General features: G+C 39.0%; 1 protein-coding gene across 1 annotated transcript in view; it reads left to right on the forward strand.

The window, feature by feature from the left end:
* Myo3b (myosin IIIB) overlaps positions 1 to 19,012 on the forward strand; it is a 425,075-nt gene extending 406,063 nt beyond the window's left edge. The window contains exon 34 of the mRNA XM_015478942.2: positions 17,457 to 19,012. The gene's annotated coding sequence lies outside the window, so the exon portion shown is untranslated. The remainder of the gene's footprint in view (positions 1 to 17,456) is intronic.
* Positions 19,013 to 22,883: the final 3,871 nt, after the last annotated feature.

The raw sequence follows: 22,883 nt of genomic DNA on the forward strand, positions 1-22,883 counted from the left end.
TCCTTTTCTGGGTTCTGTTTTCTTTTGCCTACACAGTGCTCTTTAGTGTTTCCTTTAGCATGGGTATACTGCTCTAAGTTTTTGTTTAATGAAAATATCTTTATTCAACCTTAATTCTTGAAAGATATTTTTGATTGGTACAGAATTCCATATTGGCAGTTATTTATCTTAAAAGTCAAAGGTATTACTTCATTATCTACTGGTTCTCATTATTTCTGTTGGAAGATGAGTTGTAAGTCAACTTGTTATGTCTTTGAATATAATTTGTCTTTTTCCCTGGCTTTTAAGGTTTTGTTTTTAGTAGTTTGACTACACTGTGGTTCTCTCTCGTGTCTTTTCATTCCCTTGGTTATTTATTTATTGCATGTGGCAATTATATCTGCAAAATTATTTGTAAAAAAAAAAAAACAATTGGAGGCCCAGGATAACGTCCTTTTCTCCATAAAACAGTTATATATACCAGGGGCATAAGTAAGTGGGACCATTTTCATCCAGTGTCAGAGCTGGTGATGGGTTGAAATTGGCCTGCAAGGGCTGGGGCTGGGGCTCAGTGGTAGAGCACTTGCCTAGCATATGTGAGGTACTGGGTTCAATTCTCAGCACCACATACATACATACATACATGCATGCATACATAATATTGTGTCCATCTACAGCTAAAAAATATAAGGAAGGAAGGCAGGAATGGAGGAAGGAAGGAAGGAAGGGAGGGAGGGAGGAAGGGAGGAAGGAAGGAAGGAAGGAAGGAAGGAAGGAAGGAAGGAAGGAAGGAAGTAAATTGCAGTTCCTGTTAAGGCAGTCTGTGTTTGGTTCACTTTCTCTCAGAGAGCAGCACTTCATGATCCCTAGTCAGGGTGTGTGTGTGTGTGTGTGTGTGTGTGTTAAGAGACAGGTGTATAAAACTCTCAATATTTGTTCCCTCAGCCCCACATGTCTCAGCCTCACAGCTTCTCAATGACCTCTTAGTTTTGGCTGGATGAAAAGTTGTTGCAAATGCTAAATTCTCCTCTCTGAATTCAGTCCTCCTCTTTGACCTTGGTCTCGAGTGTTTCTTTACTCTCTCATAGCTCTCCAGTGCCTTCAATCAGGCAAGTTTAATTTTTATCCTAATTTCCTATTTTAGCATAAAGGGAGGGCAGTTTGAATTACCCGAAGCGATTATCTTCTTCCATCATATTTTATCTTCCAGAAATATGTTAAAATCTCTCCTTCCTTATTGATTCCCTCTTGTAGTTTCCTTGCCACTGAGCCTACTCTCTTTAATCTTTTTTTACTGTCATTTAAATAAGGTTTTAGGAAATAGTAGAAACAAATGCGAGTGAGTGTGTTATATCTCGTCTTTGTAGCAGGTCCTGCCTAAAATTATTTTTAAATAAATCGTTTACAAATACAAGCATTTGAACTATTATTTTATAATAGTTTTATTGAGATATAATTCACATACCATACAATTCCCCTTTTTAAACTGAATAAGTCAATGTACTTGAACTATAATAAAGAGTCAATTATTTGTGCCACACCTGATGACAAATCTCCAGATACCACTGGTTTAAGATACTGTTGTTGGGCTCCTCTTGAGCTGACAACATTGAAGGGGAGAAGTGAGACATAGGTAGATTTTTACAATAGGAAATGCAAAGTAAGGTCAGAGGAGGGCACAGGAAGGAATGTTCCATGAAAACATTAGTATTTAACCAAAATCTTGAATGGTCAGTGGAGTGGAAATGGACTGAGATAAGGACAAACTGACAGCCTACCATGTGGGTGACAGGACTGTTGGTGTCATGCTAGACACAGGGCCCTTGGTGTGGTTTAAGGACAGTGCCCCTTCCCCCACATTTCAAGCACCCTGGTGCAACCAGGCAACCAAAAGTGTTCTGATGAGCCCAATCAGACTGAAGCAGAAAATTCTAGCCCTGTTCTGGTTTGATTGAAGTTCAGACCTTAAATAAAAGGTAAAACTGGAGAAGTAGATTGTGGAGGAGTTTTAATTCTGTGCTAAGGAGTTGGGACTCTGCAGTAGGCAATGAGAAACCTCTAGGATTTTGTACAGAAGCTTACCATGAACAGAGCTGGGATTCGGAAAGAGCCTGTTGGCAGTAGTGTAAAGGAGAGAAGCAAGAGGCCAGGAGATTGACTGGAAGACTCACGTGATAGTGAAGCAAAAGGTAAGGAAAGGCTGAACTGGAGTGAAAGAACAGAAGGGGGCACAAAGCCAATGCATCCTGGGAACTTTACACATCAGGGTGCCGGGGCTGGGGAAGGGAGGTGGATGAAGGACACATTAGGGTTGTCCCAGGCAAAAGAAACGGGTTAAGATCTGACTCCACATTTTATTAACTGGGTGTTTGGCTCAGTCACTTCAGTTTCCTACAGCAGAAGACTACTGCTCCAGAAATTTGGAGGTAAAAGAAAGGAAAGGGGTAGAAAGGCAATCCAAGGGGGTTGCAGGATTGGCCACATTTTTAGGATGGAAATGAACAGAGATTAAAGAAAAGGATCAGGATTAAGATTTAAACTGCAAACTGGGTGCCATGGCGCACACCTGTAATCCCAGCAGCTCTGGAAGCTGAGGCAGGAAGATCACAAGTGCCAGGCCAGCCTCTGTCACTTAGTAAGGCCCCATCTCAAGATAAAAAAGACTTTGAGAATGAGAGGAACTAATTTTTTTTCTATTTTTAATGAAGTAGATAGCATTCAAAAGTGAAAAATTAGTCTACTAGCTGGGCATTGGATTCTTGTTAATCATTAGTCATTGAAAGGTGGCTTGCTCAGAGCCATGTTTGCTAATGTTGATTTGTGGGATATCGTAAGGTATTTATTACCAGTTTCCTAGTGACCATTAACATAATAACCTCCAATAGAAAAGGACTGTCATATCACCTACACCATTTTATAGACATTTCAAAGTTCAGAGACTATTCCTAAAGTAAATGTTTGGGGACTTCTTTTTTTTTATTTACATAAGGTACCCCCTTTCTGTGTAGAATAGACAGAATTATATTAGTTTTTTATCCTAAATTAAATTCTATGTAAAGTGTAAATGTTAAAAGGTTGTTGAGATTTTCTCCCAATTTTTTTTCTTGTTTGTATCATGACTCACGCACGATACCATATCTAATCACACCCAGTAGTTTGAGTCATTTGATTCATTGAGCACTTCTCAATAATGCCACCGAGTAGTTATTGACCAAGTCGATTGGTTGAATGACTGAATAGGTCATCAGCTCAAGATTGTCAATATGTCAAAACATGGGACTGTTTGTCCTGCAGGCCCAGCCAGCTCAGGGGTTTAGGATGCTCATGTTGAAAATAGAGAAGGGTTTTGTGCATTTACCTTGACCTACATAAACCAGTGATAAGCAATGAATTCAAGGTAACTGGGAAGGATCTTCTACTTGCTTATCTGGGTAGTGCTTCCCACTTATAAGAGCTTCTGGTATTCACTGTTCTCCACACCAGTCCCTTGAACAATGACAGTCAAGAATGTTGGTCTTTTGAGTGGCACAGGGTATTCTCTTCATTCACACATATTGGAGTTTTACTGGGCCACGTACCATTGAAAACAAAAGGAGTAGAACAAAAACAACAACAAAACTCTTATTGCCACTTACCCCACAGTGTTTAAAGCAAAGAAAATACTTCTACCAATTAACCTTCCTTTGACAACACTGGATGGTTGGATGTCACTTGCCAGATCAGCTTAGGGATATAAATAATGGCACTGTCCTAAACTCAGAAAGATTATATTTTAGAATAGTGATAACCTTTGGGAAACAGCTGGCCCAATCTACTCTTTACAGAGGACAAGACAGAGGCCCAGTGACTTGCCCCAGGGCCATGCAATGAGTGAGTAACAGAGTCAAAACAAGACGTGAGGTCAGTTCATTCTGCATTCTGAGCTCTCTGTACCAACCTACCAGATTCCCTGGTGACCTCAGGCTATCTAGCACCTGCCTGTCTCTACACAGAGAAGACATCATACTGGTAGAGAAAGGAGATGTTCTTCTTTCCAAAACTATTTTCCAAATTCTTCTAACATGTAATTCTTCTAATATGTATTGACACCAAGCCTACTGCCTTGCAAGAACTTCCCAGATACTTATAGATATAATCTGAGGACATCTAAAGCCATTATTAGAAGTGAAATGTTTAACAAAAATGGGCAATTTGGGGGCTGGGGTTGTGGCTCTGCGGCAGAGTGCTTGCCTAGCATGTGTGAGACACTGGGTTCAATCCTTAGCACCACATAAAAATAAACAAATAAAATAAAGGTATGCTGTCCATCTACAACTACCAATTTTTTTTTTAAATGGGCAATTTCACTGATAATCTCTCCTGTACTTTTCCCACCAGCTATGCTAAGTAGGCAAAAATACAGATGGTCAGCTCAGAGTGGTCATGTTACTGGCAGAGAGGAGCAAGCATACAAATCCAGGTATGTCAGTGTCCTACACCTTGCTCTTTCCAGGAGTTAGTAGCCTGCATTTCAGTGTCTTTAATGGATGCTGATAGTGGACTGAAATCTGCCTGGGGCCAGAGTGATCAAAATGTAGTTCAATATAAAACATGCTGATGCTTTCATCTAATTTTTTATCTGAGAATGGTAACAATTAACATGAATTAAGTACTTATTGTGTGCCAAGACCTGGCTTTTTCTCATTGATCCAGTTAATCTCCACAGTAACCTGTTGGATAAATGCCATCATGATTAGTACCATTTTTACAGGAAACTGAGATGGGAAACGTTCAGTGACTCATCCAAGAGCCCCCCTGCCAATTGGAGTGAGGATTCGAGTCTGTGCAGTTGGGCTCCAGAGCTTTCTGGGAAATAACTCTAGGCTCTGCAGGTCTGCTGAGGGAGTGTAGGAGGGCCTCCATTAAGAAAGTTGTGGGGAGTCCAGAATGGATTATCAGAACCTTCATGGAGGCAGAATTAGAAATGAACTTGAAGTTTCTAGAGTATTGGTTTATGAAATATGAAATGACTGGAGGTTTTGAGGTAGTATGCAAGAACCTAGATGGGTTTGCAGAGAAATGTCTGACTCTTGGTGACAGTGAACAAAACAACAGGGAATGCAGAGTGAGTACTCTGGGTCTCTCTGATTTCTTATTATTTAGCATCTTTAGTTTCTACGCAAATATCATGTCTGTGTGATTTAATAACTTTTCTTAGCCAATTCACATCTTTTCCCCAATACTAACACATACAAGTTATGATAAGATACCATTTTCTCAAGCACCACCAGATCCTCAACTTCTCAAAGACCTCAGCAGATATTCTTAACAACTAACACAGACACTTGTATGGTTTTGGAGCAGCCAATCATTGTGCTTGCAACTCAGTGCTTATAGATTCTTTCCAATCATGTGACCAAATATCAATCCAACTGAGAGTTTAAAAACTGTCAGAGCTCTCTTAAGAAGTGTGATAGACATTATCTGTGTATCTCATATGTTTATATTATATAGCTTGAAATGGAGCTTGGATCTGTTAAAAAAAATTCATTTACTCAATAAGTATGTATAGAATGCCTATGTCTATGCCAGAGATTGGGTTAAACTCATATCTCCATTACACATGGAACCCTTATATTATTTTATGTTTCTTTTCTTTCTGCATTCTTGCTATAAATAAGCACACTAGGCAAGTTCTCAGATTCTGCTGATAAATGCTGAGCTGTCCACTTGATAAGGTTTTCACACAAAGATCACAGGGAAAAATCACTTCCTGCAAGGACCTCAGGGGCATTACCCACTTTCTCCTGATGGTTTTGGCTCCAGGGGGTCATATTGTCACATCGCATTTAACCAATCCCATTTTCTCAGTAGTAGTGCCCACTTTTTCCCATTCCATTTTTAGCTGGAAAGGAGCCTGCTATTTTCAGCTTTGGGATATACACAAAAGAGCCAAAGAGATTGAGGTCACAGAAGTCTGTCTGTCCCACTCAATTCCATAGGGCTGAGAGAGGTCTTGGTGGCAAGAGCCACCTCCTCTGCTTCAAAAGATGAGACAGGTGAAAGAAGATTTTGAGGCCTGCCTCAGCCCAGGACAGGTCAAGATAGTGACTGCTAAACCAGTGCTTATCCAAGAGCCTCCTCATGGTAAACCAGAGCCACCAGTCCTGCTTGGTGGAGACCTTTTCCCAGCCTACCATACATCGTTGGCAATTAGAGATCAGGAGGTAGGTAAGGGATCACCCCTCTCTTAGTGATTCCCTTGCACAACAGGTTTGAGAACTTCTGTTGCAAATCTTCATGGATAAATTTATACATTTTTAACTTTTAATGGACTAAAACATTGATTTAAGTAGTGTGGGAAATATTGGGGTGGAGTTTATTAAAACTCAAGACCTTAAACTATCATGTTGAGTGTCAAAAATTTACCTTGGAGTGGGTCTCTGAATTTCTCTTTTCCTAAACTCTTCTCTCCAGCTCCCCTTTCTTTGGACAAAGGAATGGTCCCTTAGGGCTAAAAATTAATAGCAGCAGCAGTAAAGACTGCAGGTTAGCTGCAGAGCAGGACTAGGCATTAGCTCTAAGAAACTGTCCCTGAAAAGATCAAAGCAGAAGGCAAAATATTTAAGTTTCTGTTGTAAACATTTCCTCTCTATCTATCTATCTAAATCACCTATAATCTGTAGAGATTAACAAAACTGGAAAATTTAGCCCTGAAATAAGAATTTCCTTCTGAGTTGTTCTGAAGTTAAGCTTCTTTATTTTTATTTATTTATTTTTATACTACTAGAGATTGAATCCTTTTATTTTTTTATTTATTATTTTGAGACAGGGTCTCACTAAATGGCCCAGGTTGGCCTTGAACTTGCAATCCTTCTGCCTCAGCCTCCCAAATCACTGAGATTACACGGTTGCATCACTGCACACTCCTAAACATCTTGAGGAGACTTACACATATGGCTGCTGTTTTCCCTTTTACAAGAAGTAGGATTTTTCCTCAGTCTCTCTCTGCCACTTCTGGGAGCTGCCTAAACAGATTAACACTCAGTGTTCTCTTTTCTCCTCCTCCTGCCTTTTGTCCCATATTAGTGACCCCACCATCATTGGCCAGGCTTACTAGCTTACCTCTGATCCCTACGCCCCTCCAGCTTCCTTGCCCTCCAGCTTCGTGCCATCTGCAGGGAACAGCAGTTAAAGACATCTAAACCCCCTGTTTAGTTCCAGTGGGATCCTCTTGGCCATGCCTCAACACCTTCTCTTTCTCCTCTCTGCCCACCGTGAACTCTGCAGTTTTTCTCCTGGGCCCTTTACTGTTTTCTGGGCACTATTTTTCCCACATATTACTGAAAACATTTTGCAAAGGAGAAAGAGCTTCTTTGGTGGGGCATTACATTAAAGAAAAGACATTTGGTAAAGAAATCCTTTTAAATAAATTTTTAAACTATGTACAAGTTTTACTTTGACTTTGAAGAAAAAATATTGTTGGCTTCATGGTATTATTTTGAAGTAACTAAGGTAGCTTTTAAATTACACAAAAATAAAGGGGAGGACTAGGTACAATAGCACATGCCTGTAATCCCAGTGGCTCCAGAGGCTGAGGCAGGAGGATTGCGAGTTCAAAGCCAGCCTCAGCAAAAGTAAGACACTAAGTAATTCAGTGAGACCCTGTCTCTAAATAAAATACAAAATAGGGCTGGGGATGTGGCTCAGTGGTCAAGTACCCCTGAGTTCAATTCCTGGTACCAAAAAACTAAAAATACAAAAGGGGAGAGATAAATAAGAGAACAATGTTAGAGTAGATATTTACCTCTCTCTGTTTTCTGGCACCAAACAGCTAAAGCACAGTCTTACCTAGTTCCCTCCTGTACTGGAAAATACATGTTTGTGTTAAACCAGTTATATACATGTATATAAGTATAGTAAAGTAAGAAAATTAAGTAGAGATTATGCAGGAACTAATTGAGCATGAGCTATTGGTTAATATCTGAGAGGGGAAATATTAGGAAGAAAATGAAATTAGACCATGCAGGAAAGCTGTCTTTAATTAATGTTTTAACTCATTCCCACCCAAAAAAAAACTACATGAAAAAAAATATTAAAATGTAAATAGAGAATTTTGCCTACTAAAAAGAGAAAACAGCCCTCCAGATGGACAGAAAGGGCATACAGAGCCTAAACATGGAATACTACTCCAGAGTAAATCAGTCCCCTTTTACTATCCTTATGAAGGAAAATAGCAACACCGTTTCTGCTGATATGGCCAGAGTGGCCACACCAAAAAAAAAAAAAAATAGTCTTAGAGACCTCAGAATATATTTGAGTCATTTATTTTATTTATTTGGTACTAGGGATTGAATCCAGGGGCACTTTACCAATGAACTAAATCTACAGTCCTTTTTATCTTCTTTCTGAGACAAGGTCTTACTAAACTCCATAGGGCCTTGCTAAGTTGCTGAGACGGGCCTCAAACTTGCCATCCTTCTGCCTTAGCCTCCTGAGTCACTGAAATTACACATGTAGCTAAGTCATTCATTTTAACAAGGATAGGTGATCTGTCCTGGAAATTTCCCAGATTTTAAACCAGATCATCAATTAACCAGGAAATATTTAACATGTTGTTGCTATGTGTGGAACACGTAACACAGTGCCTTGACATGGCTAAGACTTGGCACGCTACACGTAATTTAGAACATTCCATCACATTTATCATCTTTTCCAAAATGATTTTTTTCCTCTTAGTCATTCAATGTCATTCATTTCTTGGGGGCATCTACTCCTACAACAACAGTAGATTTTATGTCCAATCTATCAGCAGGCACTAGTTTTAAAAAGCCATAGCACAAGACATTTATACAACCAGATAGGTTGCAAATGAGTCAGATTCAGTATGCCCTAGTCTTGAGCTTTCCCTTTGGTTGGTTTATTATTATAGTGAAGACATAGAGGCACATACTAAGTGTTCAGGACTTCAAAAGTATCAGAATGAAAAGTAAAAGATTTAACCCATTATTGTCTCTTGTACTCTAGACTGGCTTTTTCCAAATAATGTCCACAGGTCCCCCAAGTATTGGGAGGACAGAGGAAGCAGACAGACCTCTACCAGTTAATCTTATGTGTCATAACTTAACACCATAACTCAGAGAAAAAGAGGAAAAAGCCTTTAGTAAATAAGATAAATCCTGTTAAACTAGAATTCTTTAATTAGAGCACATAAGACTTTCAGTGGTTTAAATAAAATTCCCTCTGAATCATTAAGATCAATTCATGTGATGCTGGGGGGTAGTTCGATGGCAGAGTGCTTGCCTAGCAAAAGCAAGGCCTGGTTCTCAGCAACACACACACACACACACACACACACACACACACACACTTATTCATGAAGTCTGATAAACTTTCTCAGCTTTTCCAAATTCAGTTGTCAGGAAAACAAGACCTGCCCTCAGAGGCTGAGTCTAGCAATTCATTCTCATAAAGGGGTATATTTACTAGTTTGTAATTGAAGTCTACTATGAACTAAAACATTTTTATTAATCACTTAACTTTTTACTAGTGTTCATTTCATATCAGATGATATAGTTTTGATTAAATAAAGTATGCTTTTCTTTTTAAAAGTTATATCATTTGCCAGGTGCTGTGGCACAAACATGTAATACCAGCAGCTCAGGAAACTGAGGCAGGAGGACTGCAAATTCAAAGCCAGCCCTCAGGGCCTTAGTGAGGCCCTAAGCCACTCACTGAGACCCTGTCGTGCCCCTGAGTTCAATCTCTATTACCAAAAAAAAATAAAACATAAAAATAAAAATTATATTACTTAGGCCTTAAATAATGTCAGACTAACTGTCCACAGAGCACATACACACATTCTAAAATAATGGACTTCAACTAACCAGCATCGTTATAAAAGGTAGTACAAAATAACACAGGTGTTTTAGCATGTATTTCATTAAAATCTGTCCATGGAAAATCTGAGAAAAAAAGAAAATGGGTGTCTGTCCCTAATTCCCAACTGTGAGTGTCCTTCCTTTTGGATCTGTCTGTGTTATTAGATGAGAAGAGAGAGTCCAAGGTGAAAATAACAAGGAATAGTACCATCAAGGATGAAATGACAGAAAGTTTGCCAACCACCTGCCAGGTGGGAAAATCCTGACAGTTCATCCACTTCCGAAATGCCCAAGGTATTCTTTGCACAAAGACATACACAGAAGTTGTACATAGATGATAAATTGCCTGAGTCTCTGATTCACAAAATCTCTATGACCACCTAATGCTATTTTTTAAAATGTATGAATACATACATCTCCATTTTTACTTTATAATCTGAGCTAGAGAAAATTTACTGCAGCATTATCATCCAGGCCTCATTACCTCATGGTTAATTAGTTAACATTTGTAAAGCGCTTTGAAGATGAAAAGCATCATATAAATGCTAAGAATTATTAAATAATATGAGAGGAAAATCATAAAATAGATACATTGTTAACATTAATTTGTATTTTATCTTTGCTTATTATCTTTCCCCTAGTATCTGTCATTTAGGGCTGAACTATATATAAAGGCCGGGGGAGTTTCCTTGTCTATCTCAGTTGTGACTCAGTATTGTGCTGGCCCCAAATTAATACTTGCCATAAAACAAGTTCTCAGACTGAAACAAATTAACTGTCCACAGAGATCCCCACTTATACTGGTGAAAATGTTAAATTAGTTAAACAATTCACTCCCCCCACACACACACACATACAGATAAAAGATGTATCAATTCAGAAGTAATTAACAAGCATTTCTGTTTTGTTCAAGACAATGCAAAATACACTAGCAAGATTAGCTGAATCATTTGGGTGAGAAACATATGATTCTACTTTGCTCCCACAGTATGGTTGCAGATCCGGCTACTGAATAGGTTAGGACAGTATATTATGTAGTGTTGACTGTTCCCTACATTTTGCTGTCATCAAAGCAAGTTAAACAAACTTTTCTGAAGCCCTGTCATCCCGCCTCCTCCTCCCCCAATCCTAAGTGGACAGAAGGACAGACAAGCAAACCTGCTTAAAAAAAAAATCTTTGGCAGCTTGCCAGGGATGAGACAGGGAAGAGAAGAAAAGGCAGTGGTAAAATATTCTTAAAATATGTTCATGATGAAGGCTTTCAATGAAACAGGAAATAACAGATCAAGTGCATTCAAAGTATTTGCAAACTGTTTAATTGGGTAAAGGCAAGTCACCCTTTTCTGATCACAGCAACGTCTTTATTGTGAAGCGCTCTTCAGCGATCCTAAAGTTAATCCCAAGTCCTGTTACAGGAAACTCATCCTTATTAAAGTAACATTAAGTGCTCCTTTTTTATTGATCTTCCCCTTCAGCTTAATGATAGAAACTTACTGATGTTTTAATAATAACCTCACAAGCTTTATCTCATTTTACTTTGCCTTGGTACTAAAAGATGCAGTGGAAACTAACTTAACATAAACATTTTGCAGATGTCTTTAAAGGCCAGGGGGAGGTGGGGGGGGAAAGATTCAATTGAGCTGCGTGTTAACAAAGATGGCTGAAAAACTAAAAGATAAAAGGGAGGCTCCAGTGTGAACATCAAAGAATTGTTAATGACAAGAAATACCATTAGGGTTAGCATCTCTTTTGTTTCAACCCTTTCACACCTGCAGCGTGTGGTGAGCTAAGCCTTTGTTCCAAAATCTGAATTACCTCCATTAGCACTTATAGAAAAAAATGGTTGCAAAACAACAGAAACGTACTTTTGGCTCTCCCCTTTGGCTTGAAAAGTCAGAAATTAGTTAGGTATCTGTGGATTTCCTTCTAGTCACTGGTGTAACTATAGAGATTATAGAAGGGTAAGGTAATAGGTTGCAAATGAGTCGGGTTGAAATGTGAGAATAGCTTTGTAACTCAAAAAAGAAGGTAATGTAAGCAATGTGGAGAAGCACACATAAGAAGCTCCAACATTAGCAATAGCAAAATCAGAGCGTGAAATTCAGATTAGCCCTCCCCAAGCTGTGAGAGGAAGGGGGTATCACAAGACTTGGCATGGCGAAAGGTGTAACCTGTTTTATTTGGCCCCTGAAAAATTTTAACAGATGGTAGGACCAGCTGTCTTTTTCAGCCATTTAATAAACTCTTCGGTGGTAACAGTTTGGAAAGTGGGGGTTTTTCGTTTTAGGCCAGAGGAGAAAATAAAGAAATCTGTCCCAAGTTGTGTTTGCCAAGTAGTAAGGCCTGGAAACGTTAGGAAAAGTTAAAGGGGGAAGAATCTAGTCGACTATATTATCATCGTGTCTTTTTAGAGAGCAGCAACAAAAACAAATCCCTCCCTGCCAAATGAGGTGACTAACTACTGGCAAAACGTGTTTTGTCTCACCATCTTTATCTGGGATTTTAATTTTGGTCTTTCAAAAAGAGATGCCTGGTTATTTGTTTAATGCTCATTGACAAAGCACTGTAAGGCAGCAGTTACAAAAGGAAACAAACTAAAACTTCATTAGAATTTAGTACTCACAGAAGGGAAATACTTTGTTATAAAGAATGAAAGGGTGAATTCCTTCCAATTTACATAATTAGTCTAAAATGGCATAGAACCTTCCTAATCATGTCCTGTAAATTACAGAGCTCTGCTCCAGACCTCAGGGAATGGGGGAAATGCTCATGTCAAGTTATTTTCAGAAGAGGATCTAAGAGGTTTTGCTTTTGTGCCTAAAATGTTTCATAAAATTGGCAATGTTTTCCCACCAGTAAAATGGCAACCCTTGGTTATGGGAGAAAGAGTTTATTTGCAAAAATTCTCCCCATGGCTACAAACACAACTCTTCCTTTTGAAAATGCCCTTGATTCCTGGTTGAGTGACAGCCACTTTCCTTTGACAAAGCTTTGTTCTGTCCACAGGCCCATTGTAGATATCAGATCTGTATCACTGCAAGTAAATTACAATACTAATATGTAAACTCTTTTTAAATTAGATTAGACCATCTTTTTAGAGAACTAAAGCATATGCAGCTTTCATTATATCTCGTTGATCCCTTTTTTTTTTTTTTCTTAGTTCTAGCCTCCCTCCTTTCTGGACTGTTGGTAATGTTTTGGCTCCTTAAAAAAGTAGCAAAGAAGCCAGGCACGGTGGCGCATGCCTGTAATCCCAACAACTCAGAAGGATTGTAGGTTCAAAGTCAGCCTCCGCAACCTGGGAAGGCCCTAAACAGCTTAGCAAGACCCTGTCTCAAAATAAAATATAAAAAAAAAGGGGGCGCTGGGGATGGGACTCAGTGGTTCAGAACCCCGGGGTTAAATCCCTGGTACCAGAAAAATAAAAATAAAAAAGATAGCAAAGTGTAGGTGGTCATAGAAGCATAAGGAATGATTCTACCTGGATTAAGTTAGTTCAGTCATCAAGGCTAGTTACCAAAATTAACAGAATGCCATTTCTAATTCTTTAATTACTATGATTTGTGACATGCCTTAGACAAATTACAGTCCTTCCTTCAGGGTATTTTCTCCAGTCTGTAACAAGGGAACACCATTCATTCAACACATCCTTAATGAGTACCTACTCCACTCCAAGTACTGTGCCAAGAGCTGGAATAGCAAAGGGATAAAGACACGAGATCCCTATTCCTTTGGAGCTTGTATAGCTCACATTGTCACTGGATAAACATTAGAGAAAGTTTACAAACATAAAACATCCACAGCGGACTATTTAAGCTCCATCTATGCAACTTCAAAATTACCCACATGATGCAGATGCCTTTCACAATTAAATCTGGGGCAGGGGGACTTCTACATTCAAGCTCCATCTATGCAACTTCAAATTCATCCTGGCAACCCTTGGCAAAGAGTTGGTTTTTTGATGTGAATGTTTCTTTTCCAGTCACTGGTTTCAGAGATCACAAGCTCCTCACTAAAATGTGATTATCTAGAAGTTATATGTATCTAGAAATTACATGTATTTTTCTCACACATGACAAAGTACTTTACTAAATTTGGAGAACAAACAGTTTCGATTAGAAAAAATAAAGAACATGGAGCCTGACTTTATAGAAAGATAAGTATTAAAACTATCTGAAAACTAGGTTTATCTTGTGCGTGGAAGATAGAAACTTTCAACTTAGTCCCACCTCCAATATTTCAATACCTTCATTTCTATATGAAGCACTTTCAGATTACCCGAGTCAAATTAAATACTGACACAAATTCTATCCAATTTTCCAGAATGTAAAAGTACAGTTCACCCTGAATACAAGAGAGAAATTAGAAATTCATGCAAAACCCAGATGAAACTGGGCCAGGTAATTCATTGTTTCTCTACCGAGTAGTAGGCCACTCTTGGGGGTGGCTGGCAATTTCACCTTCCCAGCCAAGGCCCCTGCCCAAGCAGTGACCAACTAAATAGTTCTCAGAGAAGGGCACCAAAAGCAGAAGCCCCTAAGAATAAAGTCAGTGACACTTAAGTACAGTTGTGGCAGAATACTAAGTCCAAACACTTATGCTGCTTCCTAATGCACCCTCATAAAAAAATGCTATATTTGACTTTTTGTTGTTGTTTTACTAGACTCCCCTTAGACAGTGAACTGCAATATTCCTAGCAAAGACAAAACACTAGTTTATGCTCATGAAAATAAGGAGTGATGAAATAGTAAAGACCATAAAAAGGTGACAAATATTGACCTGTAACTCACCTTAGGATTGTTGGGAAATATTATTATTTATTATTATATTATTATTTCAGAATTCTCCAAATATCCAGGAAATTCTGAAATAAGAGAAATGGTATAAGAACCCTCATATCAGGCATTTTCTAATAGAATAAAATAATTTTCTTTTGATCCAAGTGTATTTCATCTCTGAGCTATATCCCAGGCTAGCCTCTGACTTGCAATTCTCCTACCTCAACCTCCCCAGTCACTGGAATTATAGGCATGTGCCATTACATCCAACTAAATTATTTTCTTAAATTTGTAGCACATGATAAATCAAATTATTTCCAGTTTCATTGCTATAATGAATATAATTGCAAACATTGAAAAGGAACTATTTCTCAATCTCATTAATATCACTCAAAAGATATTTATTGAATGTTCACTATGTGCCAGATACCTTTCTTCTGATGCAAAGAGCCCCAAAATATTACAGGGACAGGAAGAGGGGAAAAAAGAAGAAATAAGGTGAAGGAAAATAAAGAAGAAACTATTTACTGGATGTTAAAATGTACTATAAAATTTATATATATATTATTATCTCCAGAGTAGACAAATAGAAAAATAGAACAACAAAAAAGATACAAAATAAACATAAGTATATCTAAGTTTTTCTCTTATTTTTTATTTTAAATTGTAATTTTGTCTTTTTTCAAAATACCTTCATTTTATTTATTTATTTATTTGGTGTTGAGTATAAAACCCACTGTCTCACATGTGCTAGGCAAGCACCCAACCACTGAGTTACACCTCCAGCCCCCATATCTAAGTGTTTCTTTATGATCCAGGTGAAATTTCAAATCAGTCAAGAAATGATTCGAAAATTAATTGAATTTTTGGAAAAAAAATTCAGTGTCATTCTCAAGCTCTATGAACTACCTGCTTGCAAACCCCCAAGTTTGTCTGCCATTGGCTCACAGCAGAAGGCACAAAGTTCCCAGGTCCCAGACCACTGCAGCAGCAGTAGTAGCCAGAGAGCCAGCATTTGCACCTTTCTTCCAATCTCCCATTCCCACAGGCTGAAGCTGGGGGCCAGCTGCTGCCTGCATACAGTGCCGGGGATACAGGCGAGGTACCCCAAGCTTAAGAAATCTAGTCTTTTTGTAATGGGCAGTAAGCCTGCCTGATCTTTGCCCCAGATGGTGGTATTATCTTTATTAATATTGCACAACCAAAAACCTGCCCTCTGCTCTTAAGGAGACATTGTCTCTACTTTCCAAGTCTGTTCACCACATAAACATCCTTGAAAAGTTAGCCGAGGATAATGGCAGTCTGCTCATGAGACATGCAGCAACATGACACATACAAGGAGAATGGTCTCCCCACAGGCATTAACTTTTGCTTGATTTTTAAAGAAATCTGGATAAAGAAAGGGATCAACATAAAAAAAAAATAAAGAAAGAAAGAAAGAAAAGAAAAAAGAAAACAAGAAGAAATTATAACAAAGTAGGAGAAAATATATATGAATGTTTCCATACTTTTTAGGTAGGGAGACCTTTCCAAACATAATGTTAAAGACAACCTAATGGAAAAAGAATAATGGATTTACAATTTTTGTAGTTTTATGTATCAGTTAAAAATTACATCTAATTTTTAAAAGATGGGTTTCACTACTTATGATTTTAAATTGTAATCAAATTGCACTGGGGAAATAAAATTTATTTTCCATATGTACTGAATTTCTGTTTGGGAAGATGCTAAGGAGGTGGATGGTGGAGGTGGATGGTGGCAATGGTTACCAACAATGTAAATGTATTGAATGCCAATGAATTGTACAGCTAAAAATGTTTAAATGGTAAGTTTTGTTATTATATTTTAAAACATTAGATTGTAAATATAATCTGAAAAATGACATTTGTGGCATAAAAACAATGTTTTCACTTAATCCGTCTGTATTGACTTCTATGATGCACTAAGAATACATGAAGATCAAGATGTTACAGTCTTATCTTCATGGAGAGTAGTGAGTTCCTACAAACTATTAAGAAAAAAGAAAAACATCCCAATAAAGACAGACAGCTCACACAAGTTGATAAATTATGAAAAAGTGTTAGACCTCACTAATAATAAACTAGAAATTATAAATGGAGTATCATTTTTTACTTTCGGAATGGCAATGTTTTCTTAATCGAAGTGCTATTTGTGAGCATATTAGAAAATGGGTACTCTCAAACTCTGCTAGTAGGGATATACATTGACATCGAGTCCCTGTCTACAACTCCAGATATATCAGGAGCCTTAAAATTATGCTTACTTTTTGCTCAGCTGTTCCCCCAAAAGGGATATATCCTGAGAGACCAGTCTGAGATATGTACAAAATATTGTTCTTTGCAGCATTGTATGTAATAGCAAAAACAATCAAACAAAACCCCATTGGAAGTCATTTAAATATTCACAAGTAGGGCATTGTAGTGTAACCATATAATGGAATACTATCTAGTCTTAAAATAGCTCAAAAAGGAGGAAAAAGAAGCCTGGTTATAAAAAAAAGTACAAAAAAAATTTTATAGTATACTCTTAAAAACAGTATAAATACTATTTTCAATTTTCAAACAGGCCTATGTACCATGAAAACTAAAAGGTTGGCAATGTTGGTATTCCAGCATTGAATATTCAGTAGTCATTATTAGGTAAGAAATATTAAAGGGAAGAGAGTAGCTGACCCTTTTCCCTTCATTAGATGTATATTATTTATATTTGAAGAAACCTAACTATAATTTAATTCATTCTTGAATGTAGAATACTTTTCCATGTAATCTTTTTAACAGTATCTAATCCTGTTTTAAATCTTTCTCTTTCTTGTTAAAAGGTTCTATGAATGGACTTGCCACCAATCCTCCTGAGGAAAGGCCTTACAAACTGCATTTTTAGTCAATGAATAAATTTGGCACATCATAATAATGGATTATTGTGTAACTGTTAGAAATTAAGATTTCGTTAACTATGTAAAACCAGGGAGAAATCTTTATGGTAAAAGAATATAAAAGGCTGTGCGTGATGTACACTCTGGTTTCCATAGTTCAAGGACAGGTGTGGAGCATAGCAGGTAATGGATAGACTTCCCACGGCGAGAAGATGGATTCCAACTCTTCTGTTTTCATTGGAACTTCTGAAAATTACAAAAAACAAGGGCTGTGTGAGACTTGAGAGTGGACTGATGTAAGAGAGAAGCAAGATGATTTAGACCAGAATTCGTGGGGGCCTGTGCCTTTGTAGGGTCACCACCTACCCACAGTGCAGCCTCAGCCTGGCACACTTCAGGACTCAATTTCTTCAGACTATCATGTGATATTCTGGCTCTGGATGATTGATCAGTGCAATCTAAAAGTTTTCATCATGTTTTAAGTCAAGATCTTTTTCTTCCTGTGAAGTGTGAGGAAAGCCCGGGAGAAAGTCTGTAAAACAGTTCTGCAGGGCGGAGCTGCTCCCATGGATTCTTCAACCCCTGATCCCTGAGACACCTCTGCTGCCCTCCTGAGTTTTTAGGAGAGCTGAAACCTCTCTTTCTAATCTTTCAGATGATGAATGAATAAAACAGAAAGGGAATTTATTGTCAGTAGGAAAATCTAACCACACTCCAAGTTAGGATGAGTGTTTGGAGAGGCTGAAGTCCATGAGGTAGAGGAGCCATAGGAAGGTTCTCAAGTGCTGGCTGGGAGGCTCTGCATTACAGCCACCCAGGCCATGCATGGAAATGTTGAGTCCCAAGCCTTTAGCCATGATGACTGATCAGTGTTCAAGGTGGGCGCAGGCCTCTGCACTCTCAAGGGGCCCTGTCTGAAGTGAGCCAGTGTGCAGTTAGGATAACTGGGCATCATCTCCATTGGCAGCTCTCTGTTCAGGGGAGTTTTCCTGAAGACAGAGAAAACCCTGCCTCAGTCAGGCCAGCTGAGCCTCATCTGCCCATGACTGACAAATACTCCATCCTTCAAAATTCTTGCCCATTCTCTACCTCCATCACCACAATCTTCTGACCTTACAACAGTGTCTTAGGAAAAGCAAAACACCACTAATTAGAATCCTGTTCATCTTAGTTAGTCTTATCAGTCACATTTGCAGATCATTTCTTATGGCAGTTTGAGAAACTTCCAAAGATATACAACCATTTCATAAATATTTATATTTTAATTTCAGAGGAACTTACTTTCTTATTATGTTCCCAATTTTGCCTATATGCTCTACTTGAGTTCTGAAAAATCTCTATATATTAATAAAAATCAATAAAGTCAAAATTGAACTGCTCCTGGGCGTGGTGACACATGCTTGTAGTCCCAGCAGCTTGGGAGGATCACAAGTTCAAAGTCAGCCTCAGCAATGGAAGGTGCTAAGCAACTCAGTGAGAACCTGTCTCTAAATAAAATACAAAATAGGGCTGGGGATATGGCTCACTGGTCAAATTCCCCTGAGTTCAATCCCTAGTACTCCCCCCCACCAAAAAAAAGAGATTGAATTCCTAATAGAAAACAAGAATAAAATACTTCAAAATTCCTTTCTTTTCTGGTATTCTCTTTTCTTTAACTCACATCAAAAGTTCTAAGGAAAGGTAATGACCATGGTACTGATTTTTTATTTTGCTTCTGACAGTTAAATTCAGGGCCTAAAATTTTGCATTAATTACATTATTCTTTTGATAATAAAAGAGATGCGGCTGATTCTTTGAAACAGTTGTGGCCAGATGGAAATATAATGCCAATATGACAGTATCTATGAAAGTCGTTGGATTGACTGCTCTGGGGACCAGAACTTGAGATTTCTCTGCAGAACAGAACATAAGCAAATGAAGGTTTTAGCTGTGGTTGCCCACACTCTGTCACTGAGCCTCAGCCCTGTCCTGCTGGGGCCACCAGCACCAGGTGGAAGAGCAATTTGGTCTCCTCTCGACTTAATCCGCGCCTGTCTGTGGAGACCTCACCGAGGTGCCAACTGTAAGGATGGCTCTGGGTTTCAAACACCTGTCCACTAGGAGCTGGACTTCTACCCCCAACTTCCTTTCAAGCAGCCACAAGGCAGACATCAGATGGTGGCAACTTCTGGTCCCTCCTGAGAGGATTGGTTCCATGGTGTCCCACGGCTCCTTGCTACAGTTTCACCATTTTCTGGGTATTTATTCGAGTGTGTAATTTTGAATGTAGACTAAAAGCGCGAGCGAAATCTTCTTTGGAAAGCCATACAGAATCATATGGACAACAGGGCTGCGCTTTCCTTCTGTCTGATTCCCACAGCCATCCTTTAACCTCTTGTATTTGGGTGGGTTTTTTCTTTAATTTGATTAATATTAATTCTGTGCATCATCCTAAATATTTATGAACTATTTTAATCCTCATAACCGTAGAAAGTAAGTACTGTGATTACACACATCTTAGAGATGAAAAAATGAGGCATGGGGAGGTTAAGTGTCCAAAGTCACAAAGTAATAAGTGGAGCAGCTGGGAGCCAGGCATTCTGACCCCAAAATCTGGGCGGAAGGTATTCTTTTCCACATTTTCCAGATAAATACTCCAAGGGGCGAGAAAGTACTTGGTCTACCACTTCACACTCTTGTCTCTTCTAATTGTGAGTCCTAATTTATTCGCTTTTACAGACTTCAGGATGACATGTTGCTGCCCTTGTTTGCATCCTCCCAGCCTGTGGTGTCTTACTCAGATGGAGCTGAGCAAGCTCCTGAGGAAACTAAGGGCCTTGCAACTCCCAGCAGGAGCAAGTCAGGGACTGACCCCGGGCTCCACCTTCTGCAGAGGCTTCCTGAATAAGCAGCAGATCAGGACCTCCCCAGGGACTTACCAGGCTTTAAATCCTTTCCTGCTACTCACACTAACAGGACTCTGGTTCATTCATTTGTTCAACATATATTTAATGAAGACTGAAAAGTACCATGCTAGGTACCAGAGATGCAGCAGCAAGCAAGACACCAAGCCCCTGCCTTTAAGGAGCTCTCAAGTATAAACAGATGGAGGCAAACATATAAAAAGGCAATTCCAATGTCCAGGAGAACTGGCATAACAGTAATGGACATAATGGGCAACCTAGCGTGTTGAGGAGCATAGGGAAGGGGCAAAACCAGTAGAAGGTTTTCAGGAGAAAGTGCCACCCATCCTTAGACCTTAGCACCATAGTAAGTCATCAACACAAGTTCATGTAGGCTTATGTGTAGGATCTGAGACATCCATTGTAATAGTCATTGAGGAGTTTTAAGCCAAGAATTGGCAATATCCAGTGTGATAATAAGCACCAATTTATTGAGCTGTGTATTAATCCTCTACATATCTTATGCATTCGTTACATAATACATGTTAAAACACTGTGAGGTTGGTGTCACTGCCCCATTTTATAGATGAGATACTAAGGCATAGTAAGGTTAAGCCATTAAGTGGCAGGGCCAGGATTTGAATCCAGGCAGCCTGACTCTGGCATCTGTGTTCTTATGCATTCTGATACACAACCAACCTTGTCACAAAGAGGATTTAATAAATAGTTGAGACATTTGGTAGCCACTTTTTTATTTTCCCCTAGTCCAAGGGTTGCTAGCCTTGATTATCATGGGAGTCACCTAGGAAGCTTTTTATAAAAGTGAAATAAATGAAAAAATACACACACACACACACACTCATACAAAGTACAAATATTTACAGAGACCTAATTTATAATAACCCCAAACTGGAAATAATCAAAAAGTCCTTTATTGGGTGAATCAATAAATAATGGTGTGTCCATACAATGGAATGCTAAGCAGCAATAAAAAGGAGCAACTGATACACACAACAATTTGAATGGCTCTCAAGGGGATTATTTTGAGTGGGGGAAAAAAAAAAGCCAGTGTCAAAAGGTTACATACTATACAATTTCATTTCCATAACATTCTCAAAATGATAAAATTGGAGAGATGAACAGATTAATGATTGCTAGGGGTTGGTGATAGAATGTGAAGTGTAGATTTGACTATAAAGGGGTAATAGGAAGGAGTCTTGCAATAAAGCAATATTTCTGTGTCTTTATTTCAGCAGTGGTTACAAAAATCTACACATGTGATAAAATGACCTAGACTATACACATATATTATATTAATGTCAATTTCCTGATTTTGATATTCAACTATAGTTAGATGTGATCATTGGGGGACACTGGATGAAGGGTACGTGGGACATGTCTGTATTTTATAACTTCCTGTATATCTGTAATTACTTTAATGTAAGAGGTTGTTTTTGTGTTTGTGGTGCTGGGGATCAAACCTGGAGTCTTTGCATATTAAACTTACACTCTACCACGAAGGAAACCTCCCAGACCTTCAATGTAAAAGTTTTAAAAGAAAAGAAAAAAAAAAAAGCAGTGCCTAGGCCTCACAGATTGTGATTTTCTTAGTATAAACGAGGCCTGGATTATTGATATGTTTGAAATCTCCTCAGTGATTTTCACCTGCAGCCAGATCTAAGCACCTCTGAGCCAGTGCCCAGAATCCCTAGGGTTGGAGGCACTCTTGGAGAGCCCTAGCTGCCAACTGGCAGAGGACAGGTCCCTGAGAGGCCAGGACACCAGACATATCCTCTACTTATGGACAGTGGGGACTGATCTTAGGTATTTGTTCAACAAACAGCAGCCTAAATTCTCAAGTTGCTTGCTTCATTGGGCTCCTTGCAGGTTTTACTTCTGGAATGCTGGGCCCATTTGCCCACAGATGGATTCCAGCTCCTGCCTGAGGACATATTTCCCTTCTGGAGGGCCAAGTTACTAGGTCCAGTTTCAGGGCATATTTATTTCATCTTTTACCATGGCCTCATTGGAAGGGTAGCTGAATCCCAGATGGTCAACAACAATTTACCCTGGCTGGATAAACTGTCCCCAGGACAGGTCTCATACAGAAAGGTGCCAAGAATGTTTTTAACACCTTGCACCCCAGTGTACATTTCCAAGCGAGTTATTAAATCAATATCAATTAAGAGCAGGTCAAGAGTATTCTGCTCATACCTAGCAGTTGGCAGCTCATGTTTCAGCTGAGAGTCTCCAAAACCTCCAGAAAGGTTTCAGATCAAGGAAGGAAATAGCAATTGGGTGACTGAAGTCCCCCAGTTTCCCTGGGACCACTATTGAGATGGGAGCCATGTGTGCCACTAAGTTAACACAGTGGCCACCCCTGGAGCCTCTGGGCAGGCAGGGAGCAAGCCCTGGAATGTATTTTCTAGTAGCTGTGCCGGCTAAGTGGCAGACTTCCTGGTTGCGCCTCCCTCTCTCCCCCCCCCCCACC

The sequence above is a fragment of the Marmota marmota genome, unplaced genomic scaffold (assembly GCF_001458135.2).
Source record: "Marmota marmota marmota unplaced genomic scaffold, marMar, whole genome shotgun sequence".
In the NCBI taxonomy this organism is placed as follows: Eukaryota; Metazoa; Chordata; class Mammalia; order Rodentia; family Sciuridae; genus Marmota; species Marmota marmota.